This window comes from Bombyx mori, chromosome 11 (assembly GCF_030269925.1).
Source record: "Bombyx mori chromosome 11, ASM3026992v2".
NCBI lineage: Eukaryota > Metazoa > Arthropoda > Insecta > Lepidoptera > Bombycidae > Bombyx > Bombyx mori.
Genome location: NC_085117.1, coordinates 2,677,674 through 2,690,349, shown reverse-complemented (window position 1 = coordinate 2,690,349; position 12,676 = coordinate 2,677,674). Strand labels below are relative to the sequence as shown.

Genomic DNA, 12,676 nt, shown 5'->3' with positions numbered 1-12,676 from the left:
GGTTTATTAACTGTTTAGCATCATCTGTGAACAAATATGGGAAAATGAAACAAAGCCTTCCACCGAAAGAATCTCAGTAAACAACCACAATTTTACTGGGACTATATTTCAGCCCATTTCATCTCGTTTTATTTATTTTCATCCCGCTTGTTTAGTCTCAAATTGATCAACTCATCTTATCGCTTCATATCATTTTTCATGTTATAACAGAATATACGAAGAAAATACAAAACTTGGTGTAAAGGCCTGGTTACAGGGTCATGACATCTAAAAAAAAATTAACGAAATGTTTTACCTTGTTTCATTCGAGTCTCAACACTTTATTATTTCGATGTCATTGAACTTTCAAAAGCTTTAAGATGCAGCTTTAACATGAACTTCTGAGGTAAGTTTTATAGAACACTGGAGCTTGCGTCCATGTAATTAAATGTTCCTGTTTCTTCTCTGATTAATTAAGCTAGAGCAAATTTTCGATACTATTCGTTTTGCATTCGCGAAACAAAAACGCTTTACTCTCGGCTGAACCTTTGAGTTTGCTCATACGTGAACACCGAAGCTGGAAAGATAACAACAATCAATGCCTATGATTCCAAAAGAAAAAAAAAACTTATATCTATAGCTATCACGTTCCGTTTTTGATTAATGAACTAAATGCTTAGAAGTTTGAAATTAAAAAAAGAACTGATTTTTAATTCTCAAACCTCGGGCATACACATTTAATGCGCAAAGCCAAATTGAAAGTAATATCAATAAATCACCAAATACTAGTTAAACAAGCTAATTTCGTTATATTAAAACAAAAACCTGTTTGCAGTTGTTGAATGGTAATAAATTAAAAAAAAAACTAATCTTTGGATCCCTCGGCTTTTCTTTCGACGCAATTTTTGTGACGGACCGCTCGAGATCATTGACCCTGATAGTCAGCTGTTTTCGAATACAATGCGCGTTAAGAAAAATATGTACATGAATAGAATGTATTTTTTATTTTAGAACGTGTCATGGTAAGCTTGATCTACTTTTTAATCGACTTCAAAAAAGGAGGAGGATCTCAATTCGACTTCATATCTTTTGACTGGGTGAATCGATTTTGATGATTCTTTTTTTATTAGAAAGCTGACGCTTTCCGTGTGGTCCCATTTCAATTTAGTCCAGTTCTGATAATGGTATCCACGAGAAAACCATAAAAGTCTTAAATTTGCATTAAGTACGGCGCGACAAATAGATGAATAACTCAATAACTCAATATCACGCCAACCGATTTCGGTGATTATTGTTTTTAGTGTATTGCATTAATTTATTTTAGAATAATTTTTTTTTCTATTTGAAGGCGGTTTTTGTTAAAGCATGTCTAGTTACAATTATTCAACATCGGAAGCAGTTTCCTGCATACACTATTTGTCGTGAGAAAAGTGTAGCCATAATCCCTGATTCGCGACACCGTAATAATAGAAAGAAAAAAAAAACAACAGAAACTGTGCATAGAAGCTGAGATAAATATTATAAATTTCAATAATAACAGATGAAATAATTTGTGAATGAAGTTTAGGGTCAGCGACACTCGAGCAATATTCTGTAATATAACTGCTTTCGTGAAAAAGAGGGGGTTCTCAATTCGAAGTGTTTCATTTTTTGTTACTACCGCCCTGCTTATTTCTGCCGTGAAGCAGTAATGCGTTTCGGTTTGAAGGGCGGGGCAGCCGTTGTACTTGAGACCCTAGAACTCATATCTCAAGGTGGGTGGCGGCATTTACGTTTTAGATGTCTATGGGCTCCAGTAACCACTTCACACCAGGTGGGCTGTGAGCTCGTCCACCTATCTAAGCAATAAAAAGAAAAAATGTATAGAATACTAAAATAGTGAAGTCAAATTCCCTTTAAAGAATATGGCGAAAAGTATTACGTAAAATTTTGCTTAAAAATGTTAATGAAACATGATAATAGGTGATTTTTAATAATCGTTAATATTATTTTGGAAAGTTTTCAATGACGTATTAAAATATTTAATTTATAAACGAAATGCAACGGTAATCACGTTTTTGTTTGAGTCTAGATTGTGTTTTTTTTCTTTCGAATCAAGTGAAAGCGTTCGCACTATTAGTCTCTGTAGTTGCAACCGTATCGACTGGCCGTACGGACTGTGAAACGTTTGCGTTACGAAATACGTGACGTTGAAATAAAATAAAAAAAAAGGTTACGAATTTCGCGCGCCATTTCATGGAATTCGTGAAGGTCATTCGTTTTTTTTTATTTACATATTTGTTGTTGACAAATCATAATATAAATACATATTGCTTGTTGAGTGAAATCGTGGTATAAATATAGGATTTGTGGATAGATTAGACTTTCAATCGACATTTTTATGTTATTCACAATTCACTGTTCTATATTTAGCGTTTTTTTTATTAATTAATTATTTGTTATGTTGTTATTTTATTAATTAATTTAATTACTTATTTGTTAACATCCCAAAACTGAGTGCCATAGTTTTTAAATTCGCCAATAGGCAAAGGGCTTAGCCCATACAGCCTTATGCTGCCAAACGAAAGAGTTGTCTGTGACTTGAACAACAAATTAAAAAAAAATTGCTAGTGGTTATAATTCACAGACTTTTTAGTTTATTTTTGTTCAATTCAATATTTATATATTTTAATACTTAATTATTATTACTTAAAACCATAAATTATTTAATATTTTTAGATATTATTGATTCCGTTAGTAAAAATCTCAATGTTCTACCATTACTCTATTCTTATTATATATGATTAGAGTTTTGGCAGCAACCCGAGTGAAGCGTCACTTGAAGTTTTATTTTAATGTTTTTTTAATAGTTTATTGTGATGTATAATATATAAACTGGGTGTTGTTTTATGTATTAAACGTCAATAATCGTTGTTCACGATTATTGAGGCATTGGAATAAAACTGTGGTTAACATAGCAGTGACTGTTTTTTTTTCAAGATAAAAGGTCTGCGGAAATTCACGCTCACTCAATGTGCTATTCATCGAGTTGACGTCAAAACTCCCAAAAAGCAATAAAAAGAGATACACCGACTTTTTAATTACATAAAAAAATATAACTACGACAGACTAGGCTGTATAGGCTACGCTCTTTGCCTGCTTATTGGCGAATTTAAAAACAACAACAACAATATCGTTGCCGGCTTCCGGATTTTCATTTCATTTTATTATTATTATGAGGATATAATAATAATAAACTGTACGTAAGGGCTTTCTAGCAACATTAACCACAATTAACTTATTTAATACTGTAAATAATGATGAGAGCGATTATTGATTTCGAAGAAAACAATTAACAACTTAATTTTAGCTGCAGAAAAAAACAGATTTCTCTTAAGCCTGGGTGAGAATATAAAAATCGTTTACTGAATATGAAACGATATTTCTTTGTCTATCAAATTAAGTGAAAACCATCATGACCCGACAACTTTTGTTAGGGGCCCAAACGCCCATAGAAAATGGGCATTGTCCTTTGATGACTAAATTAAACTATTTAATATTTCTTAAACACTAAATAAAAGTAATTTTCAGTTCAACTAAGTTAAATCTATAAACTCAACAAAAGTATTGTGACAAATCTGGGATAAATTTCTTCCTATTCTAACTCTAGTCTCTATTCCCCCCCAATCTACTATAGTTATAAAATCATTATAATAATTTAAAGGCATTTCTTACTAGATTCTAACAAATAAATAAATAAATTGATGTTTGTACAAATTAAAGCTTAGTAACAGAAATCGTCATAATTACTTCAGTGCGCCGCGTAGGGCACCGGTGACCTACGCAACAGTCAAAGGGTTAATTAAAACTGATTTATAAAAGAAAATGTCTTTTTGTGAGTTTCCCCAAGGTCGAGGTGTGGAATTCTAACTTAAAAGACTAATGAGACGTGGTGGTGCTTTTCTAGAAAATTCATGTAAAACCCACAGACACAGCCCGCTGAGTTTCTCGCCGGATCTTCTCAGTGGGTCGCGATTTCGATCCGGTGGTAGATTCTGCGAAGCACTTCTTTTGCTAGGGCCAGTGTTAGCAACATTCTCTTAGGATAATTCCGTTACGATAGTTCAACTACCCGCGTGTAGCTGAAATACCCGCTTACCGCCTGCCAGCGAATAAAAAAAGAAAAGCATACAAATAAAAAAGTTACAATCGCATTGAGAACCTCCCCTTTTTTCCGAAGTCGGCTAACTAACAGTACAGTGTAATTCTTTATATTAAATACGTGAAGCAAAAACTTTGTACCCTTTTTTAGAAGCACTGCTCTTGCTAGGGCTAGTTATAACAAATTCCCTAAGGTTGAGTCCCCGAGCTCACCTACCCGTCCGGACGTTTCTGGAATAGCCTCTTAGGCTATCAGCGAATAGGCAGGGAAGAAAGATGTAAATTGATATATTATTTTTTTATTGCTAGATGAGTGGACGAGCTCACAGCCCACCTGGTGTTAAGTGGTTACTGGAGCCCATAGACATTTACGACGTAAATGCGCCACGCACCTTGAGATATAAGTTCTAAGGTCTCAAGTATAGTTACAACGGCTGCCCCACCCCTCAAACCGAAACGCATTACTGCTTCACGGCAGAAATAGGCAGGGCGGTGGTACCCACCCGCGCGGACTCACAAGAGGTCCTACCACCAGTAAAACCAGTGATAATTAATAAAATAAAAATAAAAAAACTAGAAAATGTTGTTTAATTTTTCACATACCGCGCATAAATAGCGTTATAGTAGTACTAAGTTCACAGTTGTGCAAATAAATGTAACGAATTCATGTGAAATCCTCGAATGGCAATGTAAGCGTTATTGTTCTAATTATTTCTCAATCGACCTTGTCGTTGCGGTGTTTGTATAGTTTTCGATTCGACTTGATTATCGCGGCATAAGCGTCGTCCTTCTGAAACTCCTCCAAGATTTACTTTAAAACGTTTGGAATTAGTAAAAGTCCTGCGTAAAAATACTCTTCAATAGGCTAAGGGTGATGGGCAAACATTTTTAATGGCGGGCCACAAAGTTTAAGAAATTCTAGAGGAGGGCCAGAATTATAGAAAAAATGCATTTTGTATTAAAGCTTTTTAATAAACAAAATACCTTTTACTTTTACGCCTTGTTAGGCATGTGAGACGTGAGACGTGTGATAGATAGCTGAAAAGAACGGTTTTTTTTCAATAAATAAACCAATACTTGTGCCAGACTGCTGAGATAATTACAATGATGGCAAGTTAATTATGAGATCGGGCAGACTTGTGCTGTTGAGAAAGGAGGGGCGCCTGGCGGATACTGCCGCCGGGTACCGTCCCATCGTGTTGTTGGATGAGGTGGGCAAACTGCTGGAACGCATTTTGGCAGCCCGCATCATCCAGCATCTGATCGGGGTGGGACCCGATCTGTCGGCGGAGCAGTATGGCTTCCGAGAGGGCCGCTCAACGGTGGACGCGATCCTTCGCGTGCGGGCCCTCTCGGAGGAGGCCGTCTGTGGGGGTGGGGTGGCCTTGGCGGTGTCGCTCGACATCGCCAATGCGTTTAACACCCTGCCCTGGTCCGTGATAGGGGAGGCGCTGGAAAGACACGGAGTGCCCCTCTACCTTCGCCGGCTGGTCGGCTCCTACTTGGAGGACAGATCGGTCACGTGTACCGGACACGGTGGGGTCGTACATCGGTTCCCGGTCGTGCGCGGTGTTCCACAGGGGTCGGTACTCGGCCCTCTTTTGTGGAATATCGGGTATGACTGGGTGCTGAGGGGTGCCCTCCTCCCGGGCCTAAGCGTAATATGTTACGCAGACGACACGCTGGTCGTGGCCCGGGGAGGGAGCTTTGCTGAGTCTGCTCGTCTTGCCACCGCTGGGGTAGCGCATGTCGTCGGCAAAATCAGGAGATTGGGCCTCGACGTGGCGCTCAGTAAATCCGAGGCCATGTGGTTTCACAGACCCCGGAGAGTGCCACCTGTCGATGCCCATATCGTGGTTGGAGGCGTCCGGATCGGGGTCGGGGTGCAGTTAAAGTACCTCGGCCTCATTCTGGACAGTCGTTGGACCTTCCGTGCTCACTTTCAGCACCTGGTCCCTCGTTTGTTGGGGGTGGCCGGCGCGTTAAGCCGGCTTCTTCCCAACATCGGGGGGCCTGACCAGGTGACGCGCCGTCTCTATACGGGGGTGGTGCGATCAATGGCCTTATACGGGGCACCCGTGTGGGGCCAGTCCCTGGCCGTGGGGGTAGCGAAGTTGCTGCAACGGCCGCAACGCACCATCGCGGTCAGGGTCATCCGTGGTTATCGCACCATCTCTTTTGAGGCGGCGTGTGTACTGGCTGGGACGCCGCCTTGGGTCCTGGAGGCGGAGGCGCGTCCCAGCCCCAGTGTGGTCAGAGCGCGGAGGGCCCAATCTCGGCGGTCCGTGCTGGAGTCATGGTCCAGGCGGCTGGCCGATCCTTCGGCTGGTCGTAGGACCGTCGAGGCGATTCGCCCGATTCTTGTGGATTGGGTGAATCGTGACAGAGGACGCCTCACTTTCCGGCTCACGCAGGTGCTCACTGGGCATGGTTGCTTCGGTGAGTTCCTGCACCGGATCGGAGCCGAGCCGACGGCAGAGTGTTACCATTGTGGTTGCGACTTGGACACGGCGGAGCACACGCTTGTTGCCTGCCCCGCATGGGAGGGGTGGCGCCGTGTCCTTGTCGCAAAAATAGGAAACGACTTGTCGTTGCCGAGTGTTGTGGCATCGATGCTCGGCAACGACGAGTCGTGGAAGGCGATGCTCGACTTCTGCGAGTGCACCATCTCGCAGAAGGAGGCGGCGGGGCGCGTGAGAGACGCACAAGCCCGCCGCCGTCGAGCGGGGGCCAGAGAGGCGGATCTCGCCCTAGCCCTGGCCCTCTAAGTGTTTCGGGTCCCCCTCATATGTCGGTCTGGGGCCCGGCGAAGGGGGCCTAAGAAGACGACGTGCAAGCTGCTCTGCACGCGTTTTACGCAAGAGCATCCGGGTGATGGAAGGCCGGCTATCCTCGACCCACGCTGGTTCTGACCCAGCGGGGTATTTCGTAGGATAACCTATTCAAACCGGCGCCATCTAGGCGGGCTTCGGACAGCCTGCCGACCGAGAGGGCTGGTGGTCGTGGCGCCGACGATCGCTGGCCCGGCGTCCCGAGGGGGAGGGTGATGGGAGAGATGTGCTCCGCACTAAACGCTTCACTCTCCTCTCCTTGCCTTTTCATGAGTTCTGTCTCATGCGAGGGTTGGACGGTGGTTGTTGAGCGACAGGAGGTTTTAGTCGGTTCGACTCCGACATGCCCCACCCTCCATCCCCAAAAAAAAAAAAAAAAAAGTTAATTATGAGATAATGAAAGAGCTCAAAACACTCCTGACGAATTGGAGCTTTCATTAAAAATTCGAAGATTTTCAAGAATTATATATTTTTTTTTTATTGCTTAGATGGGACGAGCTCACAGCCCACCTGGTGTTAAGTGGTTACTGGAGCCCATAGACATCTACAATGTAAATGCGCCACCCACCTTAAGATATAAGTTCTAAGGTCTCAGTATAGTTATAACGGCTGCCCCACCCTTCAAACCGAAACGCATTACTGCTTCACGGCAGAAATAGGCGGGGTGGTGGTACCTACCCGTGCGGACTCACAAGAGGTCCTACCACCAGTGAAAGTATAAACGTAGTATAAACGTCAGATTTTATTTTACGCGCCAAAGTGCTGACTACAATATTTAGGATGAATGGACTCTCGGCGGGCCGGTTTAAATACTTCCGCGGGCCGTACTTTGCCCATCACTGATCTAAGACAAAACCCCCAAACTGCTTAGAGTTTGCCAACTAAAACGAATGTTTTCTGTGGTAATTACTATAGGATGGTGTATGGGCAGAAATTACCAGATTGACGTCTGCCCTTCATCATCATCATCAGTCCACAGTCGTCCACTGCTGGGCATAGGTCTCTCCCAGTCCACACCACCGAGCCCGGTCTTCGGTTCTCCTCATCCAATTCTTGCTGGCCAACGTTCGGAGGTCATCTCACCACCTAGCTAGGGAGCGTCCCGCGTTATATCCTGCCTATATGTGACTTTAAATATCCTTAAAGCATGCGATCGAGCGTAGTGTCCAGGGCCCTGAAACTGCGATAGCTTAAAGAATAATAAAAATAAGAATATTTTTTGTATGGAAACTAGCGACATCTTGTAGCGGCTGCCCTTAAACTTAGATGTTGTTAAAGTTAAGGCATTTAATTATTGTATAACTAAACACAGAAAATAAAACATTTATAAATCATACAAGTCTTTAGTTGTTGTAGAAAATTTACAAAATCCTTCATTAAAAATAAAATATTGGATAGGTAATACGTTACTGCCATTTACAGGAGCAATGAGAAACTAATCGAAGCGAGGCCATCTAGTGGCCGACGCCCGTAAACATTTTTGTTGAGTGCTTGAGTTGCTTGTCTATAACTAATTTATGCTGTGTATTATCTATGCTCCTTCAAAAACACGCATGTCATTCTCGATTCATTATTAAGCCGCGTCTCGTGCTAAATAATTCATTCATTTCATTACGTCTTCTCGAGTCGCTGAAATAATTAATACTGAGATAATACTAATAATAATTTTGCGTTTGTTTTTATAATCTTGTTATATATATAAAAATGAATCTGCTTAATGTATGTACGCGCACAACTTCAGAACTCTGGCAACATATTGGATAATTCTTTTTTTGTGAAAGAAAAAATTATGAATATTGCGCGCCAAATTAGAATATTTAAGAATAAATAATCACCTTATTCAATTTTCTAATAATTTATATTTAATGATATTTGGAACCTTATAGCGTTTGACATAACATTGACAGAATGACAAATATCGTAAAAGAGGATGGAAAAAAACTGAATATCGTTTAAAATAAATGTACAAAAAAAAATGCAATAAAATCAAAAATAAATAATAGTCCCAGAAGCGTTGCATGATGACCTGGAGCTAGAGTCCATCAGTAAGTATCTACAGTCGGCATCAATGCGCCACTTCGATAGAGCGGCACGACACGGGAACCCTCTCATCGTGGCCGCTGGTAACTACATTCCCGATCCTGCGAACAGAATGGAAAGCAGTCGACATCGCCCAAAACATGTAATTTCGGATCCTCCCGATCCACTAGCGGTGGTTTTAGGTACCTCAAGCACCGGTCACTGTTCTCGTCGAACGACGAAGGGCTTGATGAGTAAATTAACCCACAGACACAGCCTACTGAGTTTCTCGCCGGTAAGTGGGTCGCATTTCCGATCCGGTGTTAGATTCTGCAAAGCACGGCTCTTGCTGGGGTTCGTGTTAGCAACGTTGTCAGGTTTGAGCCCCGTGAGCTCAACTACTAGTTAAGGATACGCTGAAATAGCCTTTCAAGGCTATCAACTTAGGCAAGAAAAAAAAACAGAAGCGTTTTTAATATTACGGATGCTCCATCGTTTTTTTTTGGTGGTCACGGACGACATGACTCGGGCGTTATTAAAGGCGAAATTGAACTATTAAATTCGGCTTAAAGATTATTTATTTCTATTAACGAACAACAAGGATACTGAACAGGACTGGTTTAAGGTTCATTTGCATATATTTTGAAAGTATTGATCACGTTAAATGTATAAACAAGAATCAATCAATTTGATTTTGAATATTAGAGAGATAACGTATTTACGAGTACTAGAGATCCCACAGTAGTCGAAATTCGACTATAATTAATTGGAATTGTAAGTCTGTACACATACTATAATTACAAATTTCGCCAAGGCTACACTATAAAAAAATATGAATAAAGACAAACAATATTTAATCTATTCTCAATTTGACCACAGACGTCAAAAACAAAAGTGTGACAATAAATAGTATGCATGCCGTGTGTGCGTCAAATACATGGTATGTGGTGTGTGTAATGTTTTCTTTATTGATTTAATGAATCTTTTATGCATTATTTAAAAAAAAAATTAGTATTGTGCACTTCTTCTCTATATTCTCTATATGTGTGGATAATTTCATACTCCTCCGTCCGCGCAATTTTCGTAAAAAGGGATACAAAATTTTTGCTTCACGTATTAATATATACATAGTTGACGAGATATATAAAATCTTAGTAAAATAAGTGCCAGAGAAGAGCGAGAGAGAAAGAAAGAAAGAAAGAGAGAGAGAGAGGGAGAGAGAGAGAAAATACTTTGTTGTAATCATTAATAAATTATTATACTTTACTGGTGGTAGGACATCTTGGGAGTCCGTACGGGTAGGTATCACCACCCTGCCTGTTTCTGCCGTCAAGCAGTAATGCGTTTCGGTTTAAAGTGCAGGGCAGCCGTTGTAAGTATACTTTTCTTCCTAACTATGCTGGTAGCCTTGAGAGGCTATTTCAGCTTCTCCTTAACGTGTAGGTGAGCTCACGGGGCTCTAACCTGAGGACGTTGCTAACACTGACCCTAGTAAGAGCAGAGCTTCGCAGAATCTACCACCGGATCGGAAACGCGACCCACTGAGAAGATCCGGCGAGAAACTCAGTGGGCTGTGCCTATGGGTTCAATAAGTCTACCTTAGAACTCATATCTCAAGGTGGGTGGCGGCATTTACGTTGTAGATGTCTATGGACTCCAGTAACCACTTAACACCAAGTGGGCTGTGAGCCCGTCCACCCATCTTATCGTTAATAAAAAAAAAACTTTATTGCACACCAAAACACAATAAACATGTTTTTTAAAAGCATTCATAAAGCAGATATATTTGTACAATAGGCGATTACAGATGCGAAAGCTTGTGACGATGGGTAAATATTTGTTAATCCTCCTCCGTGCGTCACGATCCTCAGTGCTGAGGGTCGTGACCTTTACGGAGCAGTTTTGTTGGGTCTATGTTCCTCAATTCCTTCCTATCCTCAGCGCAGTGAATGGCGACAATGCTTGTTTATAAAAAAATAAAAATGACTTAATTATGACTTTTACCAACAATTTAAGGCCCGTTTTATTTGGTATTATTATTATTTTTATTGCTTAGATGGGTGGTGCCCATAGACAGATACAACGTAAATGCCGCCACCCACCTTGAGATATAACTTCGAAGGTCTCAGTATAGTTACAACGGCTGCCCAAACCCTTCAAACCGAAACGCACTAATGCTGGTGGTACCTACTCGCGCGGACTCACAAGAGGGCCTACCACCAGTAATTACGCAAATTATAATTTTGCGGGTTTAATTTTTATTACACGTTATGTTATTCCTTCACCGTGGAAGTCAATCGTGAACATTTGTTGAATACGTATTTCATTAGAAAATTTGGTACCCGCCTGAGATTCGAACACCGGTGCATCGCTACACATGAATGTACCGGACGTCGTATCCGTTAGGCCACGACGACCATTAGTTTATAAAAAAAATAAAATTATCTAATTATGACTTTTACCAACAATTAAAGGTCCGTTTTATTTGGTATTAGCATCAACAGCATCAACAATGTTTTTAATTGAACTCCAATTAAGTTTAGTCCATTCAAATAGCTGAAGAAGTTTTTTTTGTTAAGATATTCTTTCCAAATTTTAAGCTTTATATGGCTCTCCTGTAATGGTTGCAAAAATGACGCTTAAAATAAATAGCCTTTTTTGAAGTGAAACTTCCTTATCGGCGTTGGAAAAAAATTTACCGTCACATTTTTCGGTTACGCGTCACATTTTTCCGTTACGCGCCATCTTTTAATTAACGGCTGTATGTTCTGAAGTATGGATGCGCATTTGAGAAACCGACCTCATGTCTCAAGGTGGGTCACGGAATACATTTTGTAATTGCAATAATCCCAGGTAACCCACTTAATATCACGTGGACCGTGCTATTATTGTTATTACGTAAAATAATAGGAAGAAAAGTACCAGGGTATTATGATATCAAAGAGATGTATTATTATAACTTTACTCTGACGTACAGCCTTCTTTATTAATTAACGGCTGTATGTTCTGAAGTATGGATTCCGATTTGAGAAATTGACCTCATGTCTCCAGGTGGATTACGGAAATCATTTTGTAATTCCAATAATCTCAGGGAGCCCACTTAATAATATCACGTGGACCGTGCTATTTATTACTGTTATTACGTAAAATAATAGGAAGAAAAGTACCAGGGTATTATGATAGCAAAGAGATTTATTAATAATTAACGGCGGTATGTTCTGAAGCATGGTTTCGGATTTGAGAAATCGACCTCATGTCTCAAGGTGGGTCAAACTTCACGAACCTCAGGAACCCCATTTAACACCACGTGGACCGTGCTATTATTATTAATTTATAGGAAGAAAAGTACCAGGGTATTATGATATCAAAGAGATGTATTATTAAAATGCTGTAATAATCTTAGTAGCAAAAAGGTAAAGTGAAATAATTGTATTATTTGTATTCATGTCTATGATAATAAAATCCTTTTGTTTAAACTTTATCTAATTTAACTTTATTTAACCAATTTCTAGAAAGTTGCATGTAGATCATTTTTCGAAAAATAAGGCCATAAACAAGTTTCACTTCTTACGTGTGTACACTAGTACACGCACACATTTTTTTAATCCTCGATATGAACATGACTGACTACAGCGTGCTTAGTGCGAGTTTTTGAAGTGAAACTTCCTTATCGGCGTTGGAAAAAAATTTACCGTCACATTTTTCGG

At 40.4% G+C, this 12,676-nt stretch overlaps 1 protein-coding gene and 1 non-coding gene across 3 annotated transcripts in view; both read left to right on the top strand.

Annotated features, from left to right (window-relative positions):
• The window catches only part of LOC101743621 (leishmanolysin-like peptidase), an 85,879-nt gene that overhangs the window by 1,252 nt on the left and 71,951 nt on the right, over positions 1–12,676 (top strand). The gene's annotated exons all lie outside the window — the stretch shown is intronic.
• On the top strand, positions 10,793–10,892 carry Mir3358 (microRNA mir-3358). The gene has a single exon (NR_107636.1). It is a non-coding gene; the product is annotated as a microRNA mir-3358 (primary transcript).